Source organism: Vanessa atalanta, chromosome 15 (genome assembly GCF_905147765.1).
Source record: "Vanessa atalanta chromosome 15, ilVanAtal1.2, whole genome shotgun sequence".
NCBI lineage: Eukaryota > Metazoa > Arthropoda > Insecta > Lepidoptera > Nymphalidae > Vanessa > Vanessa atalanta.
This window is the reverse complement of record NC_061885.1, coordinates 4,036,120-4,048,751: the sequence shown is the minus strand read 5'-3', so window position 1 is coordinate 4,048,751 and position 12,632 is coordinate 4,036,120. Positions and strand designations below refer to the sequence as shown.

The 12,632-nt window shown below is 30.3% G+C and overlaps 1 protein-coding gene across 1 annotated transcript in view; it reads right to left on the bottom strand.

Moving 5' to 3' along the window:
• The window catches only part of LOC125069473 (C-type lectin 37Db), a 28,744-nt gene extending 24,162 nt beyond the window's left edge, over positions 1 to 4,582 (bottom strand). Inside the window, exon 1 of the mRNA XM_047678975.1 lies at positions 4,421 to 4,582. The gene's annotated coding sequence lies outside the window, so the exon portion shown is untranslated. The remainder of the gene's footprint in view (positions 1 to 4,420) is intronic.
• Positions 4,583 to 12,632: the final 8,050 nt, after the last annotated feature.

Sequence of the window (12,632 nt, the reverse complement as noted above, 5' to 3'; positions counted from 1 at the left end):
TCTGAAGAGTTTTTGTCTCCTTTGTTTGGACGCGCTAATATCTAGAACTATTTTGGAATAAAACATTTTCCGTTTAATAATGAAAGCGTAAAAAAAATGTGCGCCCGAATTCAAATGAGCAATCATTCATTATGTTCCATTCACGAATCGCCGATATTCTTTTAAATGTTGAAATATTTTTCTGGCCTAATTCTAGGCATTAGCCTATACTATCTAGTTATAGTAATTTCCGCTTTAACCGACGGACGGAGTTATCAGTTTCAAAAGGAAATTGGCATTTCTCATAGATATCCAGCCTACTAGCACGGACATCAAACAGGCACGTTACATAAGTTCGACGCCAATCATGGCCTCATAATACGTATGAATACGTTATTAGTCGAGAAACGAACACGTTCTCGTACTGCGAGGACTGATACCTGACACGCCTTTGCTGATTGGAAGTGTCGGGAGACAGGAATGTGGTTTCGTAAATTCGATGGATTAAGTATTCGCGAATTTATTCATACGTTTGTATAAACTGCAATCTGTAATCATGATTAACTTTGAAAAAAATATATAGATCGTACTTATAAAAACTATTTTATAATAGTATTTGACAGAGATTTCAAATATGATAACGACGACACAAGTAAATGTTAAGTATATTGCGAAAATTAATTAAATTAATCAGGACTTAGAATTTTTCGATCTCTTAGTTTAGTTTGGAATTGAAAAGTATAGTAAATATAAATCAAATTAGTCAAGAGGGTGTTTAAAATACAATGATCAGTATTGTGTGAGTAATGTTAGCAATTGGATGTCTAAATAGAAGTGTTACGGTTAATCCTTAATTTAAAGCTGACGACTGACTTGTATCAATTGAACGTTAAGAACTTGATACAACTTCAGCATTCGTATAGTTGGTATACGGTTGAGCGAACCGCTGACGATCAAGATATACCCCACCAGATTTTCGACGAAATCATTGAGTGTTACAAGTCAGTAGGTCGAAACATCGGTACGACTACACGCTTTGAAACAAATGATAAGGCTACCCACCTTTTTATCAGACGTTGTACGTGCAACAAAGACAAAATCGCTCCGTTATAACGATTTTCATCGCAGATTTCATTTTATCTTTACTTAATTAAATATTTTGGATACTTTGTATTATTCGTAGTAACAAATTTTACGTTCCAATATGTTAGGTCAGTTGCTAGCTTAAGATATATTATATTACCTACCTACTCGAATGAAAAGTTAGCAGTCGAGAAGTTGCAACATTTCAGTTGTAGGACCTAAACGAGTTAGAAATAGCAAAAACTTACGGACTTGCTCACTCGACTAATACTTTTCCGGAAGAAGTTTAAGACGTTATAAAAAACTAGCACCGTAAGTAATTACATATATCATTAACTACTATAAAAATTATCGTATTTTATAAGGGAATGTAAAATATATATATTTTTAGAATTATTAACGAAAACATGAACGTATTCAAATATAGAGGTATACTAAGAGTACAAAATACTATTTTAAATATGATAATGTACGCCTACACAAAAAATAATAAATAATACTTTATCAAATATAATTTTGCAATTTATAAATCAAATAACAATGAAGAACATATAAAATTATTCATGCGAATGTAATAATGTTTCGATGGATATAAATGTCTGATGCGAGTAATTGTGGAACAAATGTCAATGTATCGATGTTATTGTAATTATTGTTATTACATGACAGTTTCACTAGGTTAATTTATCGAGGAGCATGTCTCTATGATTTAGGAATCGTACCGTATCGAGAATTCCTCGACTAACAACGCAAATAGTAGTTGAATGAAAATCAGCCATATGTATCCACTGTGTGGTCAATAAAGATGGAATTACCTCCTAACCTTGTCCTAAAAGGAGGAGGTCTTAGTCCAGCATTGCCGCACATACAGGCTGTTTTTTTTACTTATAGATAATATAATAATTATATTATGAAAACTTACGATCTATCTGTATACATATATATCCAGATTAATATACTTTTGTCTTTTATTGGTGTTAGATTGGTCGTAGAATGATTTAACATTGTTGTTCAAAGATATTGATATTGGTTCCGGCAAAGTAGATAGGAACCAATGCATCACTCACGAATATCGACGGACTTATTAATACCATCTAAAAAAAATCTCATATATATAAATTTCCGTGCTTTTGGTAGGTATATATCTATTGCTTTGATTGATATTATTTTTGAGTTGCTGGTATGTTTTTAAGGTTGAGTAGCATCCATATTTTTGGATTTCTGTTGAAACAAATTTAAATTGAACTCTAATCACGTAACATTTTGTTGGCTATCGAAAATTTAAAAAAATTGAAAGTTTACATGATAGGGAATCGACCTCTAAGCATTTCCACGAGAGCTTGCATGAAGTCAGTTGCAGGAAGGAAAAGACTGTCGAATCGTTTTTCATTCAACAATTTAAAACACTATGTTACTTCTACTTCTTCTTTATTTACTTAAAGATCGATCGTATTATCCTTTAAGATAAAGCTTAATACCTACATTAGTCAGACAGGATGTCGGTATCAAGCACGATTTTAATATTATAATTAAACTTTACAGCGCTTACTTAGTTGTTGTATTGACAGACAAAAACAAATTTTAATTAAAATAATAGATATACTAATAAAGTAAATCTGTGCAAAAGTTTGTTAGTGTTAGGAACTCTTATTAGGATTTAGACTAAATGTCTTTTTATCTTGTTTCATAAAACAGTTCGTGATTGATACTTTTCGTAATACAACAAAAAATAAACTCCTGCGAAATATGTTAAAAATTAAAAATATTCCTTTGAAAATAGTTTTAGTTCCGTTTTATGTCCTAAATATTCCTTGCCTATTGTTAATTTACTAATAATCGTCATAATATACTAAGAAACAAACAGTAGGATTAAGACTATATTAAGACATATACATAAACTTTTTAGATTTTATATAATTATTTATATAAATTACTTTCAATTCTGTAATGAATATAAAACCTACGACGAATGTCTAATGAAACTGCGCATGTAATATCAAAATTAAAATAAATTAATATTTAATAAATACTTCTTGTTACCTTCTTAGTATTTATCATAAAAAAATATATTACACGTTTATACTTAAGTGATATTTGGATTTGAATTAATTAACCTCCGGCCAAGGTTGTCTTATATTTGAGTGGTACATCCTTTTATGTGTAGCACTTTTGCTTCAATAAACATACATACATTTTGTAATGTAATTTACATAGTGTTTTAAGGTAAATATTATATATGGTTAATTTTCTGTCGGTCTGATCTTGTAATATAAATACATCATTTATTAACTAAAAACAAGAATTAAAACTGGTATTATTTTAAATATTGCCATGTAAGTCCAAGTAAAGACAATTTTTAGTTTTATTTTTTGGCTGTCAATAATGTAATTTTTTAATTATTTTAAATCATAATTATGTTATTTATTAACAGTTAAATTATAGAAGATACTATTTAACTGATTTTTATTCATGAGAAAATCAAATTTAATGCTTACGGCTTTAACATATTCTGGGAACATAACTTTATTTGAAACCTCAATAAAATGTTAGGCAGACGGATTAGTGCTTCCGTCTTAAAAATTAATTGAATGATAAAATATTTTTATATTTACCCTATTTGGCTTTTGTGCTATATTTCTGTGCCACCGTGTAAATTTGTTACAAGCAACGTCATTCGTATAAAGAGGCATAAGTGCAAGAACGTTCAGCCAATGTTAAAAAAGTTAAATTCGTTAATTGAAATATTGAATTGTTCACTAGATGTTTTAATGTTTCTTTTTTCTTCTAGCTTTAATTAAATTTTTATGATTAATTTTTATGCGGGTATGGCTGATTATGTCTACATTCATTTGCAAATAATAATAATGTATTCAGCTTAACCACATAGAAATTATGTTCTGTACACCGTGGGTGTTGTAAGCGACACGTTATGTAATTTCCTGACAAGGCTATTAATTTATGAGCGAAAATATTTAAATAATAAACAAAAAATATCTTATTAGGTATCCTACCTTTGCATTTCATTATGAAAAAAAATATATTTAAAAGGTCATTGATTTTTAATAAATACTTTCAATACAAACTAGAAATCTTAATATATTTTAATAAAAATGTATTTTTATTAAAAACATTTACAGGAAGTCAATTGATTTTTGAGTCAAGTCGTCAGATTATACCCGCTCAGAAACAGCAGAGAGTTTAATCAGTTTCATGACATCACTAAGTATTTGAACGCAACGAAATCTGATTCCTGTCACTTAAATGCCAAGGTCACGTGTAGTTAAGCTATAAAACAATCCCCATTATGAATAAAAAACTAACCCCAATTTAGAAATTATTAAAAATAGCAGGCACTTACAAATTTTTGAAAAAAAATAATTAAAGAGAGGTCAATTGAGCACAGTCAACCTCATTAGTCACTTAGACCGCGAAAATAAAACACGAAAAAAAAAAATATTAAAAAAAATTTAGAACGCAAGCGCGCGCGCTTCGTGATACGCGTGTTCGCCGCGTTGGTTGCGGTTATACTAAGTATTAACAATGATAAAATAAGCAAAGCTTTTATGTAACCTTCAGTTTGAAAGCCGCATTTTTGCGGTCAAGGGGTTTGTAGTGAAGATGTCGCAAACTCAACTCTCCAAATAAACGATTCATTTGATTTGACCTTTGCAAGGTTTTTATAGATAAATTCGTTTTAATTGCGTATGCGCAGTCTTACGTACATTTTATAAGGGTGAATCATATTACATTTTTCTCGTGTTAAACTATGCTTTCTTATAATAATTGAATGTGAGATATAATGTTTCGACGCTTAGTTATAGTTACAAACAGCTTTTAAAAATGAAAATGTCAGTTGTGCGAGTTTTACGCTTACCAGCTGTTCTGTACTGCAATCAGCCAGAGGGAGGAATTTAAACGCATCTTCAATGTGCGTGTGAACGGGATAAACACATGCATGACAAAATAATTAATACACCACTATCGTAATGTGTGGTTAAATGGAGCTGTCTCATTAGCCACTTAGCGGCTAGCTTATAAGGCTTCAAATCCCGAGATACGAAATTGAAATATCGGTTGGAGCATTGGCTCCAAAAAGAAGTTGCATTTTTCACGAAGGTACTCGGGCGCGTCGGATAACGAAAAATTAAGCCGTTAATGTAAAATGTAAATCCGATGACACCGAATCAAAAGGGACCTAACGTTTTTGGCCTGTTACTTATCATTTATTTATATTGGAAATTGGTTAGTATATTTGTCGTCGAAGCTGAAATCGGTCAGGCGGATATAACTCTTATTTTATTATAGCAGGAAGACAAAGGAAAAGTCTTATATATATATGATCTGTGAGTCACCTTTTTTTTATTTAAGGTAGAAACATAAAGTGTCATGAAGTAAGAAAAAAATTCCTTGCGTTGTCAGCTGCCAAAGATTATAAATTTTTAGGTTACAATGATAATCCTATATCGTACATTCTCGCTATTAAGTTTGCACTCTCGTTTTACATATTCGACAACGGTTATTTTTTTATTGTTTTATTGTCTATTATTTCCTCATTCAACCCCATGACCTTATAATTTACTGCCACAAAAGTTAACCAATCCGAAAAAGACAAGTTATGCACAAGGAACATGCTAAATTTTCAATCAAAAATGTAAGAATATTACTACTTGAGCTGATGAGTTTGTAAATATAATCAGACATACATGTCAGCGACGAAACAAACTAGAGAAATAAGCTATTAACAGCAATTTAACACTAAACAATAACTTTTGAAATGGGAAAAAAGTGCCCGTTGATGTTAAAATATTATTTCCACACAGAAAATGACTTTTATTATCGTAGTTATTCACTTCTTTTTAAGGTAAATATGTTTATTTTAAACATTTAAATCCAGGAAATCATACGAAAGAAAAATATTCTGATAATCGAATACGAGGTAACGCGATAAATTTTGAGATACATTTTCTGTCTCAGATATTTTCGCCCTTTTCTGATTTATATTTATATGTAAAGGTCATATACAACAATAAGCTTTATGGAATTTATGGTGGTATTCGTTTGTATGCCAATGTATTTATCCGTTTCCGGAATTGCAATCGGATTCCAGACATGCGCAATCGTATGGTTCGCAACTTTGTATGTTTTAAAATATTACAACGGGGTTAATTATTAAGATCAAAATGAAATATAAAACGTCTAATATAATATTAGAAAAGTTTTTGATTTCGGTTATAAAATCTTATAGTTAGAACTTAAAAGCATTTACAATATAAATCTTTAAAGAAATAATGAACATCTAGATTAATTTTCAACTTTGTTGACAGGAATGTTATGTTTTTGTCCAGAGTATTTGAATTGCAATTCAACGAATCATACTGATCATCATGCGACTATTATACACGCGGTCATTATTGATTTATATAAATAATATTTTTAAATAGGTTCTATAATAAATAATTTAATCCATAACAAATGAAAAAATATTTAAAAAAAAACTATTCCTATTGGTAGGCTTTTCCCTAGTCTCTATTCGCAAATAGTCATTTATTAATTTTGAATATGTAAGACGCTTTGTATTGAAAAGAGTTCTTGATAAAGGAGGTTATTTATTTGGCAGTTTTTTTTTTCAATCGTGAACTGGATTGATTATGACAATTCTTGGTTCTATTTTAACGCTTGTCACATTCAAGTTAGAAGAAAAATCTATCACTAAGGGTGAAAACTAAAGGAGTCAACTGTTTTTTCTTACTCTGTACTAATCGGAACTTCTTACTTAGAAAGTAAGCTAAAGTAAGAATCTGTAGATGTTTCATGGCTAGGCTATGGCCTCCTCTCCCTTTGAGGCTTATTCTACCTCTCCTCTCCTCTACCAATGTGGGTTGGTAGATAAATATGTGGCAGAATTTCATTGAAATTAGACACATGCTATTACTATTCCTTTATCGAGAACGAGATAAATAATATATCAAATGGTGCTTGCTTGTGTTTGAACGGCAATCATCGGTTAAGCTGCACGCGTTTAACCACTGGGCCATCTTGTCTCACATGAAAAGGCCAATCCATGTCATATAAATACTATGTAATCATTACATAGTATTTATATAACAAAATCGCTTACCGCTGTCTGATTTTGATGCGGGTTTTTTTAATATATAGTGTGAATATGTAAAAACATGCACTGCCACTAATACTGCAATATGGTAGAGAAACACTGATTATTCTAAAGTGATGTCGTAAATGAACACATTATTTTGCGCTTACATTGCAAAAATAATGTACTACAGTATTGTACACCTCAAAAAGGTCTTCAAAAATGTCCGTGATGGTATGTATCTATTTCTTAGAGATAACCCACAATAACCATTTTTTATCCTTTACATTTTACGAGAAATAATGGCTTATTTTCAAAGCTTATTAATAATTAAATAAACCTTAAATACAATGTGCATTTAATATAGATCAATATGGCCCTTTACATGTAACGTATGTAATTTAAATGAATATTTTCAAAGATATTATAGATTTACAATGCAGGGACATAGCGGTTTATATTGTCTATTAAAAAAAAATCTGTGAACGTTGTAAGACATTCTGTAGTATATTTAGTATCAGCATTGCACCCGTGCGAACCAGGGCGGGTCGCTAGTATTATACAAATTATACGTTACATATTTACCACAAAAAAGTAAGTTTTTATTCTTAAAAAACTAAATTGCAAAGTAAATAGGTACGGCAATTTTTAAAATTCGGTTCAAATTTTTATATTATATGTATGTTCGTAAAATATAATAAATATGTTAATTTTTGACTAAATAAATAATCATAAATATACAACGTAATTGGTCTTGCTTATAATAATATTTAAATAATAGTTTACATAATGGCAATTTAATTCAAATTGAATGTAATTTGGCGCAAAAATGAATTATTATTAGCCCGAAGGTGAAAGTTTTATGTGATTGATTATCTATTCGTATTTTATATTTATTTGTCTATTATACCTATGTCAATATAAAATATATGACTAATATTTTTATGTAGATATAGAATATTAAATAAACATATATTATACACAAACACACCAATTATTTGTACTTATATTATATTAGTTGTCGTCCGTGGCTTAGCTCGAGTTTTGGGGTTGGTCGTTAGGTGTAACAAATTAGCCAATACTCTTCCGTGGGGTTCAAGCTTACTTCATAGTTTTTGGTTGTAAAATGCAGACAGAAAAACAGAGCTACCTTTGAATTTATAATATTAATATAATTTATAAATTAGGTATGATCTGTTATTAAAACTTGCACTTTTTTTATTGTAATATTGAATAACTTCTCAGCTGGCTACATCACACAATATCAATAGATGCTACGTAGATTAAAGCTCATGACGTATATATTTCTAACATCAAGAAAAAAAGTTAATAAATTAATGTCTGTTAATTAGTAATTACAAAGACTTTTTTTTAGATCAAAAACGACATAACTATTATACTTGTATGTATAATAAATGGCTACGCATTTTTATGTATCCCACAATAATTATGAACATTTATCCTGTCAACACACTAGCCTGCAAATATTATAATGTGCTGTGTGTGTAAACTACCCGTTCCAGTTTATTTCAAGGACAATCCTGTAACGAACTCACCGCGTCAGCCGTAGCCTTAAATATAAACTAACCTATAAAAAGAACATTACAACTATTTATAGATGTACAGTCCACATAAAAAGTGGTGGTTAAAATATATTTTATAAAAAAAAGGTACAAAACAGTACAGGCCTGCCTCTGACGCATACGTTTTTGGAGGTATTATTTGGAGTATATGTGTTATACTCCAAATGTTTTAGGGGATAATCTCCGGACAGAATTATTCAATTCTAAAGCTACATTATCTTGAGGGTATAAATAATATTTATATCATTTTCATTATTAATTATTTGCACCGAAGCCGAGCGATGCTGGGGCGAGCCGCTAGTATGTTATAATATAAGAAGCATCCAAAAAATATTTCTTGATATTGGGACAGCCGAAATCCAGATTTCATAGTATTGTTATTAAATCTGAAGTCAATTTTTTTTTTTAATTTAACAATTTGCAATTTTTCAAATCAAATGCAAGGTTTGGTTATGAAAACGTGTCATTTATATGGATATGAAAAGTATTTATAAACGAACGAAGAAAATATTAATGCATATTTACATACAAATAAATAAAGTACGAATAATTTATGTGGCTGATTGTATAGGTTTGTGCCCTTAAAACATTTTATTAAGAGCAATGTTCTGCTAACCAACTGTAAAGGGCAAGGTCTCTTAGGGCTCTAGTCTAGCGGCTATTCATCCAATGTTTATTCGTCATTTTTTGTAAGACTGGATACTTGGGAATTAACTGACCAATGACTCTTACTTGTGGAATTAATGTATTTACGTTGACCTTCAAATCACATTACGATTTATAATTTAATTTCATTTACGTTTTTTACGAGAATACGTGAACATTAACTATTTTTTGTATAATTTTGTGGCTTTTAACTAAATAGCCTTTAAAGTTATATGTGTCTTATTGAATTATAAATAATTTATCTAAGGCTTTATTTGTTAAAGCTAAGTTATAGATATAAAAATAAATTATTCGCAGAATTTGATTTAGTTTTAAATATCTGTTTTCATGAAAATTATGAGCGTTTAACTGCATTCCACACCACGTAAGTATTTTTACGTTCGAAACATTTCATGATGAAACGTTGGACTCAAAACTTCAGCTTGTAATTAAATCAGACTGTACCCAAATAGTGTTACTTAACACGGGAAGGCGCGCCTCTCCACATTTTTTTACTCGGTGGTAGGGCTTTGTGTAGGCCCGTCTAGGTTCCACCCACTCATCAGATATTCTACCGCCAAACAGCAGTACTCAGTATTGTTGTGTTCCGGTTTGAAGGGTGAGTGAGCCCGTGTAACTACAGGCACAAGGGACGTAACATCTTAGTTCCCAAGGTTGGTGGCGCATTGGTGATGTAAGGAATGGTAAATATTTTTTACAACGCCATTGTCTATGGGCGGTGGTGACTACTTACCATCAGGTGGCCCATTTGCTCGTCCGCCTTCCGATATCTTAAAAAAAGGTATGAATAAACATTAGTATTTTTTTATCTTTTCTTTTCTGTTAATCGTCTCTTGCACACTAAGACATCTTTTAAGCATGAGTGTCACCCATACTATTGCACACCGATAATTTAACGTGGACAAGCGATCCTTGATTGTGAATAGATTGTTGAGATAGTTTGTAATATTTTCAAACAATGATTAAATTTATAATATCAATGAGTGACGAATTAATATAAGTAAATAATATTATTAAGACAACTGTCTCATCGTTGTAGTCATCGACGTATCAAAATTTAAATTCTGGCTTAAATAAGCGCACCATTAAAAAGTTGTTTAGTATTTCTGTAAAGAATTTGTCAGTACTTGTCTAAAGAAGATATTATGAAAAGTTCCTGTATTAGAAGTCACATGAAGCCGTTCAGCGTCTGAATCTATAATCCTGAGCTAAATTAACACGACGAAACGTTCATCTGAGTTAATTGAATGTCAAAATTCAAGGACAAATATTTAATCCTCAAAAAGCGAAAGCATAAATCATTCAATCATGTTTATTGTTTTCGAATATCGTGTTCGAAATCTAATATGTGAGACCTTCATGATGATTTAAAGTGGTTCTTTTATAAATATATATTTTGTCGATTGTGTTGTCATAGGAAAAATATGCAAACGAAGCTACTGTTTTTCACGTGTCTACGTTTGTGTTTTAATTGAGAACTATTGCAATTTACTAATTGGCATTTGCAAATTTAAATGGGAGGGCCAGCAATAAGTATTTAATTCATTTATGATTAGTCATTATTTAATAAATTTAACTTAATGGCAGATGATCGTAACTTTATCTACAGTAATATTATAATTACGAAAATAACTCTGCATGTTACTCTTTCAACGTCAAACCACTAAACTGAATTTGATGAAATTGAATATGAATTCCACTTGAGCCCTATGGGATAGACTACTCTTTTATGACTATCATTTGACGTTCAACCCCTAAAATGCTAACAAAGCCGCGAGCGACAGCTAGTATAGTATGTGTTAAATTAGTTAAATGTGAGTGCACAAACAGACGCGTCCTTTAATCATAAGCATGTATAATACTCACTAGCGAAACAGGTTATATATCTTGTAATAAGACGTAAAAATATGTTGTTTTTGCAGTTCAATACTTCATAATAAAAAAAAAAGATTATTTTTACAAAACTATGCTGGGAACTATTTTGTTAGTCATACATAAGATGAACTATAACATTTTATATATCTATTTTGAGCTGAGATGATTAAAAGACGGTTATGTATATGAAAAAAACTATGAGTTTAAACCCAGACAAGTACAACTGAGTTTTCGTGAGTTTATTTTGTGTTTATAATTCCTCATCACGAGCATCTCATCATATTTTCATCAAAATATGATCATTAGTACTAGTATTAGGAGAACAAACGTATTTGATTACAATTTATTAATTCTCTTTGGTTTACTTAAAAACTGATAATAATTATAAATATCTCAAGCAATAAAACTTTGCTTCTATATTTTTAACGCTATTCAAAGTCGTACGAAATAGTCCACATTGCTGCAATGAAATGCAAAATGCGTGAATCTTCAACCTTGGTTTAAATGGTCCGGTGCAAATGTCATTTAGGCACGTCTCGACCAAAACTAGTTAGTGGTTAGATTCACTAACGTTTGTTTTGAACTTTTAACATGCAATAAATTTAACAAATTATAGGACATGTTTTTACGAATTATCCGAAAATATTTTAGTTATTAAAAATATTTTGTAATTGGTTGAGTTTTTAAAATTTTTGCGTTCAATATTCTCTGGGTAGATACCACACAATCGTGTTTCTACCGCCAAACAGTAATAATTAATATTGTTGTGTTTTGGTTTGAAGGGTTAATGTGAGTATTTATGTTTATACAAGTACAAGGGACACTTCAATCGATGTTTCCAAAGTTGGTGACGCATGTAAGAAATGGTTCAAAATTTATACAGCGCCAATATATTTGGTGCTGACGAAAACTTATCATCAGATGACTTACGTATTTATATTTAAAATATATATATATTATTTATTTAGGCAGAAAGTTCAGACTCATTGATTATATGTTTTTTTTTACGACTACAAGCTCGAGGTACTTGTCGTGCTTATGACCTACAGATTGTAAAAAACAGCTTTATGTAACGTCTAAAAATAAAAAACATACGAGTATCATACATGTTGTAAAACTTTTTTTTTTGCTATGGTCTATATTGGACTGAATTGCAGTTAAGGTAATTTGAATCCAACCTATCCAATAAACTAGCGCTGTAGAAAATTCTTCGTTCCTTTTGCAGACATTTACGGACTATTATAGATGAAAAACTATATAATTATATATTATAACATCGATAATAATTCATATTGATCCAGGAACATTAAATTTTGGTAGAATACTTGAAATTCGAATATTAATTATATTGTACT